This window comes from Dipodomys merriami, unplaced genomic scaffold (assembly GCF_024711535.1).
Source record: "Dipodomys merriami isolate MVZ:Mamm:240054 unplaced genomic scaffold, mDipMer1.0.p SCAF_34, whole genome shotgun sequence".
NCBI classification, from domain to species: Eukaryota; Metazoa; Chordata; class Mammalia; order Rodentia; family Heteromyidae; genus Dipodomys; species Dipodomys merriami.
In genome coordinates this window covers 9,923,922-9,940,501 of record NW_027204937.1, presented here as the reverse complement: position 1 = coordinate 9,940,501, position 16,580 = coordinate 9,923,922, and the positions used below count along the sequence as shown (strand labels likewise).

General features: G+C 36.7%; 1 protein-coding gene across 3 annotated transcripts in view; it reads right to left on the bottom strand.

Annotated features, from left to right (window-relative positions):
• The window catches only part of Bend5 (BEN domain containing 5), an 845,928-nt gene that overhangs the window by 695,226 nt on the left and 134,122 nt on the right, over nucleotides 1-16,580 (bottom strand). The gene's annotated exons all lie outside the window — the stretch shown is intronic.

Below are 16,580 nucleotides of genomic sequence, written 5' to 3'. Positions count from 1 at the left end.
CTTCAAATATATAAAAGAGCTGGGCAGCATGGCTGACAGCTGTAATCCTAGCTACTCAAGAGGCTGAGATCTGTAGGACTGTGATTTGAAGCCAGAGGCAGAAAAGTCCACAGATTTCATCTTCAGGCTGGAGGCATGGCTCAAGGAGTAGAATACCAGTGGAAGCAAATAAGACCAATGAGAGTACACAGCACGTAGTTCAAGCCCCAAAACCAGATTAAATAAATAAAACTAAAAACTGCCACCAAAAACATTCCATACTGCCAGGTTTATGCTACGCAGGAATCTGAGATCTGAGGATTACAGTTTGAAACCAGCCCGGGCAGTAAAGTCTCCACTAAATTACCAAAAGAGCCAAAAGTGGGGCTGTGGTTCAAGTGGTAGCACACTAGCTTTGAGCAATAAAAAAGGGTCAGGGACAGTGCCCAGGCCCTGAGTTCAAGCCCTAAGACCAACACAAAAAAATAAAATAAAAAGTAAAAGAGTTCGACAAAAATTCTGTCTCTACAAAGTGATGTGTAAGCTTTGTGATTTCAGAAAGGAAAAATTATACAGAATAATGTATTTCTAGGGCCTCTCGTAGTTCATACATATAATCTTAGGTACTCAAGAAGCTGAAATCTGGAGATTACAGCTTGAAGCCAGCCTGAACAGGAAAGTCCATGGACTCTTATTTCCAATTATACACCAAAAACACAGAAGTGCAGCTGTGGTAGAGTGCAGCTCAAGTGGTAGAGTGACAGTCTAGAGTGAAACAACTCTGGGGCAGTGCCCAGGTCCTGAGTTCAAGCCTTAAAACTAGCATACACACAAAATAAAATGTATTTCTTTTTACTTTCCAAAGTACTATTCTTCATTAATGTTATAGATTGAATATGAAATGCATCCCATACAAAACTTTGGCAAAGTAGCAGGTTATAAAATTAACCCCCAAAAATCAATGGCTTTTCTGTATGCCAACAATGAGAAAAGTGTGGTTGAAATTAGGAAAGCAACTCCATTTGTAATAGCCCCACAAAAAATAAAATACCTAGGAATTAACTTAACTAAAGAAGTGAAGGACCTCTATGATGAAAACTTTAAAATCTTGAAAAAGGAAATCAACACAGAACTTAAAAAATGGCAAAACCTCCCATGCTCCTGGATTGGAAAGATTAACATCGTGAAAATGGCAATACTTCCCAAGGCTATCTACAAATTCAACGCAATACCTATCAAAATTCCAACCTCATTCTTCAAGGAAATAGAAGAGGCAATCCAAAAATTCATATGGAACAATAAAAGACCCCGAATAGCAAAAACGCTCCTCAATGGAAAGAACACTGCTGGAGGAATATCAATACCAAACTTCAAACTCTACTATAAAGCCATAGTAATCAAAACAGCTTGGTATTGGCATAAGAACAGACCTCAGGACCAATGGAATAGAATTGAAAACCCAGAAATGAACCTACAGACCTATAGCCATATAATCTTCGATAAGGGAGCTAAAACAATAGAATGGAAGAAAGACAACCTCTTCAGTAAATGGTGCTGGCAAAATTGGTTAACTACATGTAGAAAACTTAAGCTAGATCCTTATAAATCACCCTGTACCAGAATCAACTCCAAATGGATCAAAGACCTTGAACTCAAAGAAGACACTCTGAAAACATTACAGGATGGAATAGGAGAAACCCTAGGTCTCCTTGGCTCAGGCCGAAATTTTCTGAATAGAGACCTGGAAACACAACAAATCAAAGAAAGGTTGGACAAATGGGATTGCATAAAGTTGCAGAGCTTCTGCAGGGCAAAGGACATAGCTAGCAAGATCAATAGAAAGCCCACGGATTGGGAGAAGATCTTTACTAGCCATACAACGGACAAGGGTCTCATATCTAAAATATACTTGGAACTCAAAAAATTAAACCCCCCAACAACAAATCGTCAAAGAAACAACTGCCCAATAAATAAGTGGGCGAAAAACTTAAAGAGAAACTTCTCTGAAGAAGAAAGAAGGATGGCCAATAGACACATGAAGAAATGTTCAACATCCCTAGCCATAAAAGAAATGCAAATCAAAACAACATTGAGATATCACCTCACTCCAGTTAGAACGGCAAAAACCAAGAACTCTAACAACAACAGATGCTGGAGGGGATGTGGACAGAAAGGAACCTTACTTCATTGTTGGTGGGAATGTAAACTTGTTCAACCACTTTGGAAAGCAGTATGGAGGTCCCTAAAAAGACTTCACATAGAGCTGCCCTATGACCCAGCAATCCCACTTTTGGGCATTTACCCAAATGTTTACAAACAAGACCACACTAAAGCTACCAGCACAACTATGTTTATTGCAGCATTATTTACCATAGCTAAGATATGGAACCAACCCAGATGCCCCTCAGTAGATGAATGGATCAAGAAAATGTGGTATATATACACAATGGAATTCTATGCCTCCATCAGAAAGAATGACATTGCCCCATTTGTTAGGAAATGGAAAAACTTGGAAAAAATTATATTAAGTGAAGTAAGCCAGGCCCAAAGAAACATAGGTCCCATGGTTTCCCTTATTTGTAATATCTAGTATATGTATGAGTCAAGCGGAAAAGGTCAGATAATGTGATGTCAGGAAAATGAACCCTTAGATGTGTATTTTAATGTTTTTTTCTTTCATGCATGTGTTTCTAACGCATTTATAAGATTATCTCTTTGTTGCTCTGTATGTCCCTCCCCCACAGTATAACCCCTGCTTTCACTATATTTGATATCAGTATAACTTGTGGAGGAGATGGGGAAAAACCAGTTGTTTAAGGATACAGGTGGACCTGTTGCAACAATGATAAGTACAAGTTGTAATGTCCAAAACGAGCTTTACAACGTCGGTGTGGGGAGGGGGGGGAAGAGGGGGGAAGGAGAAGGATTGGGATTGGGGGGGAGGGGGGAGGCTGGGAAGGGAGGTGAAGGGTAAACAAAGGAGGAGGCTGCAATGCTTGGTAAGAAATGTACGCATTATCCTGCCCATGTAATTGTAACTCCTCTGTACAGTATGTTCACAAATAAAATAAAATTAAATTTTAAAAAAAGAAATGCATCCCATAAATTCATATGTTAAACAACACTATGTCCACAACTAGGGGTGTTATTTTGAGAGGGAGTGGAAACTTCTGAAGGTTAATGGTCTCTCCTGTCCTTTGCCTTTCTTCCCTCCCTTCCTAATCTTTCTTCTTCTCCCTCCTCTCTTTCTCTTCATGTATATACTATGAAGTAAGCAACCTCTGCCACACTCCCTACCACCATGATAATTTTCTTTGGCATGGACCCAAAATTCATTCAATGTAGCAAAGAACTATGGACTAAAACCTTCAGCAAAAATAAACCCATCTCTTATTTATAACAGATATTTTGTCACAGTGAGGAAATCAGTTTATTTTTTCCAAATATTTTATGTAAGAACTTTTAATCTACAGAGCATCTTCAAGTATCTAACAAATGTACAAGGAGCAACATGTAACTAATAATTTAATTAAATATCCATAGCAACTAGGTTCCTTTTAATTATCCTTCTGAAGCCTCTTTCAGTTATTTGATTCTCTGAAAGAAGTAAATTTATATCATATTAAGCATCATTGGAACATGAAATAAAAATATGAAGATCATCTATAAATAAAGAAGAAAAATTAAAGCCTCACTATGGTAGAAAATTATAAAAGGTCATATGACTTTCCTTTCTTATCCAGCCTATTTCCACAATCTTGTATAAACAAAAGTAACCACATACTGACTGAATTCTTTGGATAGAAAAGATACTCTCAGGTAAAAATATTCACCTATATGAGAAGTAACCTTTGGGAGACTGGAAACTTCTGAAGTTTACTGGTCTCTGTCCTTTTGTGGGTAAATCTACTTCCTTTTGAGAATTCACTTGCAACACTGACTCACAATTTAATATTTTTAAAAGGGAGAAAGCTTTTAAAAGTTGTCATTTGCTTGTTCAAAAGATTAAAAAGGCAAAAGGAACTGACAATTTAGTCACCTTATATCACTATTATATGATAGTTTGTTTAAATCATCACCAGCAATGCAGAACTGTAACTAGCTCTTCCTCCAGAGAAAGACTGAAATTAAGAAAAAAAAACTATTTCAAATGTGCATGAATATCTTCAAAATATGTATACTATCTAAGAATAAAACAAAAAAGAATATTGACCCAGCAATTACTATCTCCAAATGTAGTGATTTAAAAAAAGTAACAATTAAGTAATATATTGTAAACAAAATATAGAAATGTATTATGGAGACAAAGAAATGAAAAGCCTAATGCTAGCTAGGGTTGCAAAGCTTGGAAAAGCTTAAGAGAAATGGCAACTCATGCTTGAAGAATGAGCAGGCATCTTCTAGATACTGAGTGGGAGAAGGCAAAAAGATCACCCTGTGAAATAACCCACAGTAAATAAAACAGTAGGCCAAATCAGAGTCCAGATTTCAGGGATTTTTCAGTTGGTTGGATGGGTTTCTTTCTTTTTTACTTCTTGGCTCTGGTCCTTGGCACTGACTGTCGAACTTTTTGGTCAATCATAGTGCCCTATCACTTGACCCACAGCTCCATCTCTGGCTTTTTGGTAGTTAATTGGAGATAAGAGTCTCACATACTTTTCTGCGTGGGCTCACTGTGAATTTCAATCCTCAGATCTCAGCTTCCTGAGTAGCAAGAACTACCAAGGTGACAATTTCAATTTCAAAAGATTTCTATAGTGGAAGTATAAAGATAAAATGAGAGGCTTGGAAATAGAAGTAGCAATATTACATAGCAATGTAATGCAATAAGTTGAATAAGAGTTTGATAAGGACTTCCATGAAGCGATGAGAGGAAGCAATAGATTACAAAAGCTAAAATCCACAGTGTTTATTGAGGGGAAACTCTTTTTTTTTCAACTTGATAGTTTGACTTAAATATTTGATTGACTTTCATGGGAAAGACAGGGTAAGCCAGCTGCGTTTATTCTTTATAGAATAGTTATACTGAAATGTCTTTTCAGAACTTGAAGAGTGCATGACTGAATAACTCTGGACTATAGAACAAGGTATACAGTTACTGAAAAACAAGTAAAATTTCAGCATTCACATGGGCCCTTGTGAGTGCTAGGAGTTCCAGCCACAGAAACTTCAAGGTGCTAGTAATTAATGTGTGATTGTTGTTATTCTGAATATGCTCTATACTCCTAATTATATACAACATTTCATAAAATTATATAAACTACAGGTCATACAAAATCTAAATCATTCTTATATACAGCCCTAGACTTCTATGGTTTTAAATAAATGGAGACCACTGAGGTCTGACTCCAAGAGTGTGTATTTTCATCTTCATCTATAGAACCTGATTCTCTCAAACAATGTGATTTCCTTGAAATATATATTGAGAACTAATCATTAGTAATAACACATTGAATACAAGATGAATAATTGATGCTTTAGAGCTTATATAATGATAACTAAAATAGCATTTTGAAGGTTAGGTGACATTTTCAAAGTCATTCTTCAGAGATTAAAATGTTCCTGGCACATATTTCAAGTGGGCATACTGTATTGATTGGAGTGATAGTCAGAACACCTGGTTAAAGCTCTGGACCTACCTTTGTGACCTTGGACCCATGAAAAGATAATTTTCAATTCTATCTCTGAAAGGATTCTTTTTTAAAAATTTTTTATTGTGAAAATACTGTACAGAGGGGTTACAATTACATGGGCAAGGTAATAAGTACATTTCTTATCTAGCATTGTTGCCTCCTCCTTTGTTTCCCCTTACCATCCCTTTCTGAAAGGATTCTCACATTGCCTTCTGTCCCTTCCCAACTAATCTTCTGTTACTCAGTATGTAGCAACCAACTCCTAAATAGTCTTTATGCTTTTTGGTTAAACCCAGCCAACCCCCCCTCAATTTTCACTGAACTGCCTTTTCTACCACCTAAAGAACAAAATGCAAAAATCAGTCTCATAGCAAAAGCCCCTAAAATTTGGTCCATAGATATATCTGTAATCTGATCTATAATTAGATCTCTTTTACTATACAATTTTAATTTATTATCATGTCATATTTATTCAAGTTATGGGTATAGTTTGGAAGCTTCTCACAAGCTATGTCTCGTCATCAAAGCCTTCAGAACACCACCTCTTTCATGATGTCTTCCAGAATTTACTTTTCCCCATTATCTTCTCCTATTGCTTGCTTTATTCCTCAATTATAATTTCCATCATATATCAAGTTGTTATGGGACACAGCAATGAGTTGGAAAGACATAGTTTAAAATAGTTGTTCTTCCCCTTATTACACTGTTTAATCAAGAGCATGAAATTTGGTTTTCATTTACCAAGTGGACTATGTCCATATCGTGTCACTTAAACACATGGAAACAAGCAGAAATTCAAGAAGAAGAAACAAAATAATGCATCTGGTTTCCATGCCAAAGGCAATGCTCACCAAAAGAAGTCCGGTTTTTGTCAGTTAATGGAGTGAGGGTAGAGTAGGAATGAATGGTGATAAAGGGCTTCTCGTGCCTGCCCAATCAACAATAAAGCAGTGTTCTGTTTCCCATTTGGATTCTACGCTTAGGACTTCAGTGTTTTCAGGAGCCTAAAAATTGCATTTCTTTTGAAATTAATTTCTTTTCCTTCTTAATAATCTCATGTAAGATTCATTCTTACTGCAAATCTTAGCAACCTCAACAAATATTTTTATCCTTATTAAGTGAAAATATTTTACATTTTCACTTTCTAGATGCCTTTCATGTCCTCTTTTTGGGATGTATGAATTGCCATATCACCAGTGTTGCACTAGTAAATAGAAGAAGGGTTGCTTTAACCTACAATACCTTTACAGTCAAATAAAAAAGGCTACTAATGGGTATATATACTGCATAGATAAATATGAAACATGAATGCTTCATCTCCCAGGCAGGACAGACTAAGATGTGACAAGAATTCATCATGCCTACTCAGAGTATTCATAATTTCAAATTTATGGCTTATTTCAAGAATTTTATATTTAACATTTTCAGATCAAAGTTCTAAAACAGAAGCTACAAAATGTGAAAGCACAGAAAAGAGATAAATGTACTAATGGTAATTAATGAGAGTTAGGAGAATAAAGACAAAAAATTCATTTTGGGCTGGGTCCCAGTGGCACATGTCTATAATCCTAATTACTAAAGAGACTGAGGGCTAAGGATCTTATTTTCAAGCAAGCCCAGCCAAGAAGTCCTTCAGACTTTTATCACCAATTAACCACCAAAAAAGCCTCAAGTAGTAGAAACCTAATCTTGAACAAAAAAGCTCAGGGACAGTGACCAGGTCCTGAGCTCAAGCCTCAGGATCAACCATCAGTAAGGAAGGAGAGAAGAAGAGAAGGAAGAAGGGGGGGGGGGAGAGACTATGAGAAGGAGGAGAGGGGAAGAGGAAAAGAAGGAGTAGGAGATGGGAGGGGAGAGAGAGACAGTGAAGTAAGAGCATTAATTTGTTGAATCCAGGACTATCTTCCCCATATAAAGACCACTAGAAAGTAATCATCTTTGAGTTTATTTTTGGCACTAATTTGGGCCAATTGATATTTAAGCATTGCTCTTAAGCATATGTTTAGCATTTTTTAATTGAAGAATAAAACAGCATCCCAATTTGGTTAGCTATAAGACCTTATATACCTACAAGCACAAGGAAGTATAATATCCTGTCACCTATGCTAATAAACCTGTGAAGCTTTCTACCTTCTCAGAGTATTAAAAACACATCTGATTAACAGAAAATCTGAATTTCTTGGAAGCCAATAGTCCAAACGTTCTGAAAGCTTTTTCAGGTATCACATTTAAAAACCAAAGTACTTATCAACATGACAGAGGTTAAACAGAGCAGACTTCTAAGTTTTGACTTCTTAATATAAATAACTCTTGTCTCCAAGGTAAAATGCTATTTTCTGAAACTCCACATTCCATGGTTCAAGTAGATATTTATAGCAATAGAAAAAGAAGTTTGGCATAAACATTAAAAATCAATGCTGATAATTACCTTGATGCAAGACTAAATAATAAAGCTTAAATGTTTTATCAGCCCCAAAGTAGTTTTCAAGTTGCATAAATGTTCCTTCTCTCCATATATATGATAGTACGTTACCTCTCCTGCCCTTTACATTTAGTCCTCATAAAATATTCAACATGTTGCTTCCTAAATGTCGATATATATAAAAAAAACTTACTGGAAGAAGAAAAATCCATTTCACAAAATGACAAGGAGATTACCAGCATAACTATAATTATCACTTTTTTTAAAAAGGCACAGAAAAAAAAACAGACATCAAGCAATTTGAAGTTGTTCTTAAGCCACACACTGTGTTTTCCTACAGAGGATTTTTAAGATGAGAAATAGACCTTGAGGGTTTTAGACAGGCCTCCGGCAATATGAAAAAAGGTCAAACATTCTGCTAGAAAGCTCAGCTATCTTCAGAGCAACAACTTATCAGCCAGCTTGCAGCACCTCCTTATTTACAGCTATTGGTCCCAGAGGAAGTGCACTTGAGTTTGGGCCTCAATTACTTTGTAATGAGTTTGCCAGGAATGATTCAGAAAACAAATTTGTAACAATGTGCCATTCCCAGCTCAAAAACTTAAGACCTTTTTCTTTTGGCAATGTACAAAGGGATGTGGGATTGGAGGGAGACATAAAAGAGGAACAGGGGGAAAAACAAACAGAAAAAGAAAGGAAACTAATCCATAGCAAGCAATCTTCTATTCTACTCTTTAGTGGCCAAATAGAAGGGCATTAAGGAAGACTAAGTTAGCAGCATAGTTTGGAAGGCTCAGGGGATTACTCCACTCAGCTGCTGTCCATTTCAAAAAAGGAGCCTTTTCCCCCAAGTAACTGGACCAAATGCTAGTTTCAAGGAGCAAGTTTATACTCTCAAATTAGCCCATTCAAGAAAAGACTGAAAGATAAGGTCCTATACCTGTCCCAGCTAGTAATAAAATGCCAAAATGCTTTCTCTGTACACATAAAATGCTTCCATTTTATTTGGTCACTTACAGGACTCTAATCTGCCTCCACACATACAGAAAAGCATATACCATGATGAAAGGGAGAAGGTTACAGAATTAAACCTATCTTAGAACTGTCAATAAATCTATTGTTGGAGATACCTGTGAATAAATGTAGCAGATCAATATTTGTCTTCTGTTTTTCAAAAAGAGAATTATACAAAGTACTCTGTTTTTGTCAATATGCTGCCAGGTTTTGAAATACTATTTTTCACCCAAACAATAAAAATCTTGACAAGCAAGCAACAAAAAATTCACTAATACACTTGCAGCTGCATTTCATCTATACAAATTATTTAAACAAAACAACCAAGGAACACCCTAACCTAGCAGAATTATTTCACCATGTGGACCTTAAGTCCAAGATAATTTAAAAACAGAATTTTTGTATTTCCACTAAAATTTTTTGAAAAATGTTTAGATAAAAACATGAGAATACAAATGAGAGGATGCAGGAAAGACCTACACACAAATTTTTTTTTTAATTTTTTTTATTATTTTTTTTAATTGTATTTTATTTTATTTGAGAACATACTGTACAGGGGGCTACAATTACATGGGCAGGATAATGCATACATTTCTTACCAAGCATTGCAGCCTCCTCCTTTGTTTACCCTTCACTTCCCTTCCCCGCCTCCCCCCTCCCCCCACCCAATTTTACCCCCCTCCCCCCACCCAATTATACCCCCCTCCCCCCCCCCACACCGACATTGTAAAGCTGGTTTTGACATGACATTTTGTACTTCTCATTGTTGCAACAGGTCCACCTGAGTCCTTAAACGACTTGTTTGTCCCCATCTCCTCCACATGTTATACTGACATCAAATATAGTGAAAGCGGGGGTTACACTGTGGGGGAGGGACATACAAAGCAACAAAGAAATAATCTTATAAATGCGTTAGAAACACATGCATGAAAGAAACGAAAACATTAAAATACATATTTAAGGGTTCGTTTTCCTAACATCACATTATCTGACCTTTTCCGCTTGACTCATACCTATACTAGATATTGCAAATAAGGGAAACCATGGGACCTATGCTTCTTTGGGCCTGGCTTACTTCACTTAATATAATTTTTTCCAAAGCTTTCCATTTCCTAACAAATGGGGAAATGTCATTCTTTCTGATGGAGGCATAGAATTCCATTGCTACACACAAATTTTAAGGGCATAAAAGAAGGCATTTTTTGTCCAACCTCAATATTGAGATTACCAAAAGTACCCTCAATTTTTCTATTCCAGTAAAGTGTATGATAACAGGAAAATACGCCAGGAAAAAGGAGGAATTTGATGTCAGAACACCCTGGTCTAAAACTCTAGCTTATCTAGCAGAGAGATCTCAAAGAAAATAAATGATTGTTTCATATCATCAAAAGATGATAAAACATTAACAATGCTATAAGTGGTATTAGTAATGTAATGTAACCATAGTGTAAGGAAGAAGAAAGATGTGATAGACGTTTTTGAATACAGAATTGAGTGAAAGTGAGTAATGCTGAGTATCTATCTGCCACTTGTCCCTACAGAGCCATTCTGTGACATCTCCCTGCTTTATTTTCCAAGAACCTGAACTCCAGGGTCTGCATTACCGGTTCCCCTACCTACCAAACTTGAAAGACAAGAATAACAAGGACAGCTATATTTTAGATATGAGACCTTTGTCCATTGTATGACTAGTGAAGCTCTTCTCCCAATCCATGGGCTTTCTATTGATCCTGCTAGCTATGTCCTTTGCCATGCAGAAGCTCTGCAATTTCATGCAATCCCATTTGTCCAAACTTTCCTTGATTTGTTGTGTTTCTGGTTCTCTATAAGAAAATTTTGGCCTGTGCCAAGGAGACCTAGGGTTTCTCCTATTCCATCCTGTAATGTTTTCAGAGTGCCTGCTTTGACTCTGAGGTCTTTGATCCATTTGGAGTTGATTCTGGTGCAGGGTGATAAATAAGGATCTAGCTTTAGTTTTCTACAGGCGATTAACCAATTTTGCCAGCACTGTTTAGTGAACAGGCGGTCTTTCCTCCATTCTATTTTTTTTAGCTCCCTTATTGAAGATTAGATGGATATAGGTCTGTGGGTTCATTTCTGGGTTTTCAATTTTATTCCGTTGCTCCTGAGTTCTCTTCTTGTGCCAGTACCAAGCTGTTTTGATTACTACGGCTTTTTAGTAGAGTTTGAAATTTGGTATTGATATTCCTCCAGCACTGTTTTTTCTGTTAAGGATCGTTTTTGCTATTTGGGGTCTTTTATTGTTCCATATTGTTCCATATGGATTGCCACTTCTATTTCCTTGAAGAATGAGGTTGGAATATTGACAGGTATCACACTGAATTTGTAGATAGCCTTTGGAAATATTGCCATTTTCATGATGTTGATCCTTCCAATCCAGGAGCATGGGAGGTTTTTCCCTTTCTAAGTCCTGTTTTGATTTCCTTTTTCAGGTTTTTAAAGTTTTCATCATAGAGGTCCTTCACTTCTTTGGTTAATTCCTAGGTATTTTATTTTTTGAGGGGCTATTACGAATGGAGTTGCTTTCCTGATTTCAGCCACACTTTTCTCATTGTTGGCATACAGAAAAGCCATTGATTTTTGAAGGTTAATTTTATACCCTGCTACCTTGCCAAAGTTATGAATCTGCTTGAGTAATTTGGAACTAAAAAAATTAAATCCCCCAACAACAAACCCTCAAAGAAACAACTGCCCAATAAATAAATGGGCTAAAGACTTAAAGAGAAACTTTTCTGAAAAGGAAAGAAGGATGGCCAATAGACACATGAAGAAATGCTCAACTTCCCTAGTCATAAAAGAAATGCAAATCAAAACAACATTGAGATAACACCTCACCCCAGTTATAATGGCTAAAATCAAGAACTCTAATAACAACAGATGCTGGAGGGATGTGGAGAGAAGGGAACCTTACTGCATTGTTGGTGGGAGTGTAAACTTGTTCAACCACTTTGGAAAGCAGTATGGAAGTTCCTCAAAAGACTTCACATAGAGCTCCCCTATGACCCAGCAATCCCACTTTTGGGCATTTACCCAAATGATCACAAACAAGGTATGCTAAAGCTACCAGCACGACTATGTTTATTGGAGCATTATTTACTATAGCTAAGATATGGAACCAACCCAGATGTCCCTCAGTAGATGAATAGATCAAGAAAATGTGGTATACATACACAATGGAATTCAATGCTTCCATCAGAAAGAATGATATTGCCCCATTTGTTAGGAAATGGAAAGACTTGGAAAAAATTATATTAAGTGAAGTAAGCCAGGCCCAAAGAAACATAGGTCCCATGGTTTCCCTTATTTGCAATAACTAATATATGTCTGAGACAAGCAGAAATGGTCAGATAAGTTGACACTAGGTGAAATGAACCCCAAAATAAGGATTCAAATATTTTTTCTTTCATGTGATTGTTTCTAACATATTTATAAGATGGTTTCTTTGTTGCTTTGTATGTCCCTCCCCCATGGTATAACCCTTGTTTTCACTATATTTGATGTTGGTATAATTTGTGGAGGGGAAGGAAAAAAACAAATTGTTTAAATATAGATACAGGTGGACCCACTGCAACAATGAGATGTACAAAATGTTATGTTGAAAAACAAACCTTACAAAGTTGGCTGGGGGGCGGGGAGTGAGGGTCGGGGGGAGGAAGGGGAGATGGAAAGGGATGGGAAGCAGAAACAAAGGAGGAAGCAACAATGCTTGATAAGAAATGTAGTTATTACCTTGCCCATGTAATTGTAACCCCTCTGTACCATCTTTTCACAATAAAATAAATAAATAAATAAAAATTAAAAAATAATAACCAGGACAGAATTCATATTCTATGGGCTCCCTCCATGCCTGGTCATAGTTATTGGCTTTTCTATTAAAGACTCAGGCTCCTGTCTACTCTTCCTCTCTACATTGAATTTTCTCATTGACTGTTCTCACCTCCTCTCATTGTCCCAACAAGCCTAAGAGTGGTATTAGCTCTTCGGCTGCTAGCCACCTGGGAGTTCTAAAACATCCCATTTCATTTCCCTAAATCTTCCTCACATATTTGTATATCTTTGCTCATAGTTACTTCATTAAAATTACCAATTTTAGGCAAGCCAGTTGTTTCTAACCATGATTCTAATCAATGCCATGAATTCATCAGAGTTACTATATAAAGGATCATTACTTTAGCTTTTGTTAGTTAAACAAAATATGATGTACAAGCCCAGCACATAGGAGGTAACAAATATTTTTCTGAAACTAAGATAAATAATGTATAATTAAGATTTGGGGCCAATTCATGCTTGAATAATGTATATCTCAAGGAAAAGAGTTATAAATTCATCAACAAGACATCAAAGGGGTATAACGCAAAAAAAGCAACAAAAGAAATAAATTATTACTAGTTTGGAAATTATTTAAATATCTATTATTCAAATAAGTACTCTTGAGTATGGATAGCCTTTCATAAAGGTGAAAGAAAAGAAGTAATTACCTTAAGAACTAATGCCTAGACAAGAGAGAAAGTAAACTTGGAAATTCTGACTGTGTACAGCAATGAAGTAGATGAACTTTGCTCTGAAAAACAATCATAAACCTAAAAATTATGGAGAAAAAATAAGCACACAAGATGTACATAACAATAAGAGAAGGGTTTTAGCTTGAGAATTGATTAACTTAACAGCAAGAATAGTAGGGAGCTAAGGCATTCCAGGCTAGGCTACACCTGTGACCTCCCCAATTCTATTTATCCTAGAGATTCTGCCATTTGGGATGATCTTTTAGGGTCTATAGTTTCTCTGCTAGGGCTTAAGAAGTATGTATAGAAGTATGTATAACAATCATATAGAAATTATAAAAGAAGCAAATGTTGAATGGTTTAGTAATTACAATAAAAAGTCTTTGGAAAACACAGTGAACAATCATTAAAGCCATTAGAACACAGATAGCAAAAGAACAAGAGGAATCAGTTCATCTAAAGTAAGAAAAATAGAAAATATCCAATTTAAAGAATGTTCCTACTTAAAGAATGGAGTAAATCCATTTAGGAAAATGAATTGAGCCTCAGCAATCAAATTTACCTATATTTGTATAAGAGTTGTCCTCTTAGTCAGGGGAAAAATAAAAAAGAGAAGAAAATTAATGTCTCAAATTATCCTTGAACCTTGAATCTACAGATCAAAGATTCTTAATAAATTCCATGTGTGGTAAAAAAAAAAAAAGAAAGACACATCTAGTTACATGATAAGGCAAATTGCTAGAATTCAGACAAAGGGAATTCACAAAAGCAGTAAGACAAATATGATGTATATCATGCATGGTTACCCCAATAAGATTAATAATTGACTTTTCGCCAGAGATAATGGAGTTCAGAAGCTCTCTAAGGATAAATTCCAGAATGCAGAAAGGAAAAACTGCCAACAAAAAAATGCCATATTGCCAGGCACTGATGGCTCACACCTGTAATCTTAGCAACTCAGGAGGCTGAGATCTGAGGACTGCAGTTTGAAATCATCCCTGGCAGAAAAGTCCATGAGACTCTTATCTCTAATTTAAAAATGATGGAAGGAGAGCTAGGTTCAAGTGGTAGAGTGCCAGCCTTGAGAAAAAAAAATTCAGAGAACCCCCACAGTATAACCCCTGCTTTCATTATATTTGATGTCGGTATAATTTGTGGAGGAGAAGGGGAAAAACAAGTCGTTTAAGGATACAGGTGGAACCTTTGCAACAATCAGAAGTACAAGTTGTCATGTCGAAAACGAACTTTACAACTTTGGTGGTGGGGGGGGGATTAAGTGGGGGCGGGGGAGGGGAGGCTGGGAAGGGATGTGAAGGGTAAACAAAGGAGGAGGCTGCAATGCTTGATAGGAAATGTACTCATTATCTTTTTTTTTTAATTTTATTTTATTTTATTTGAGAACATACTGTACAGAGGGGCTACAATTACATGGGCAGGATAATGCATACATTTCTTACCAAGCATTGCAGCCTCCTCCTTTGTTTACCCTTCACCTCCCTTCCCCGCCTACCCCCTCCCCCCACCCAATTATACCCCCCTCCCCCCCCACACCGACATTGTAAAGCTGGTTTTGACATGACATTTTGTACTTCTCATTGTTGCAACAGGTCCACCTGAATCCTTAAACGACTTGTTTGTCCCCATCTCCTCCACATGTTATACTGACATCAAATATAGTGAAAGCGGGGGTTACACTGTGGGGGAGGGACATACAAAGCAACAAAGAAATAATCTTATAAATGCGTTAGAAACACATGCATGAAAGAAATGAAAACATTAAAATACATATTTCAGGGTTCATTTTCCTAACATCACATTATCTGACCTTTTCCGCTTGACTCATACCTATACTAGATATTGCAAATAAGGGAAACCATGGGACCTATGCTTCTTTGGGCCTGGCTTACTTCACTTAATATAATTTTTTCCAAGTTTTTCCATTTCCTAACAAATGGGGCAATGTCATTCTTTCTGATGGAGGCATAGAATTCCATTGTGTATATATACCACATTTTCTTGATCCATTCATCCACTGAGGGGCATCTGGGTTGGTTCCATATCTTAGCTATGGTAAATAATGCTGCAATAAACATAGTTGTGCTGGTAGCTTTAGTGTGGTCTTGTTTGTAAACATTTGGGTAAATGCCCAAAAGTGGGATTGCTGGATCATAGGGGAGATCTATGTGAAGTCTTTTGAGGAACCTCCATACTGCTTTCCAAAGTGGTTGAACAAGTTTACATTCCCACCAACAATGAAGTAAGGTTCCTTTCTGTCCACATCCCCTCCAGCATCTGTTGTTGTTAGAGTTCTTGATTTTTGCTGTTCTAACTTGAGTGAGGTGATATCTCAATGTTGTTTTGATTTGCATTTCTTTTATGGCTAGGGATGTTGAACATTTCTTCATGTGTCTATTGGCCATCCTTCTTTCTTCTTCAGAGAAGCTTCTCTTTAAGTCTTTCGCCCACTTATTTATTGGGCAGTTGTTTCTTTGACGATTTGTTGTTGGGGGGTTTAATTTTTTGAGTTCCAAGTATATTTTAGATATGAGACCCTTGTCCGTTGTATGGCTAGTAAAGATCTTCTCCCAATCGGTGGGCTTTCTATTGATCTTGCCAGCTATGTCATTTGCCCTGCAGAAGCTCTGCAATCTTATGCAATCCCATTTGTCCAACCTTTCTTTGATTTGTTGTGCTTCTGGGTCTCTATTCAGAAAATTTCGGCCTGAGCCAAGGAGACCTAGGGTTTCTCCTATTCCATCCTGTAATGTTTTCAGAGTGTCTGCTTTGAGTTCAAGGTCTTTGATCCATTTGGAGTTGATTCTGGTGCAGGGTGATATATAAGGATCTAGCTTTAGTTTTCTACATGTAGTTAACCAATTTTGCCAGCACCATTTACTGAAGAGGCTGTCTTTCTTCCATTCTATTGTTTTAGCTTCCTTATCGAAGATTAGATGGCTATAGGTCTGTAGGTTCATTTCTGGGTTTTCAATTCTATTCCATTGGTCCTGA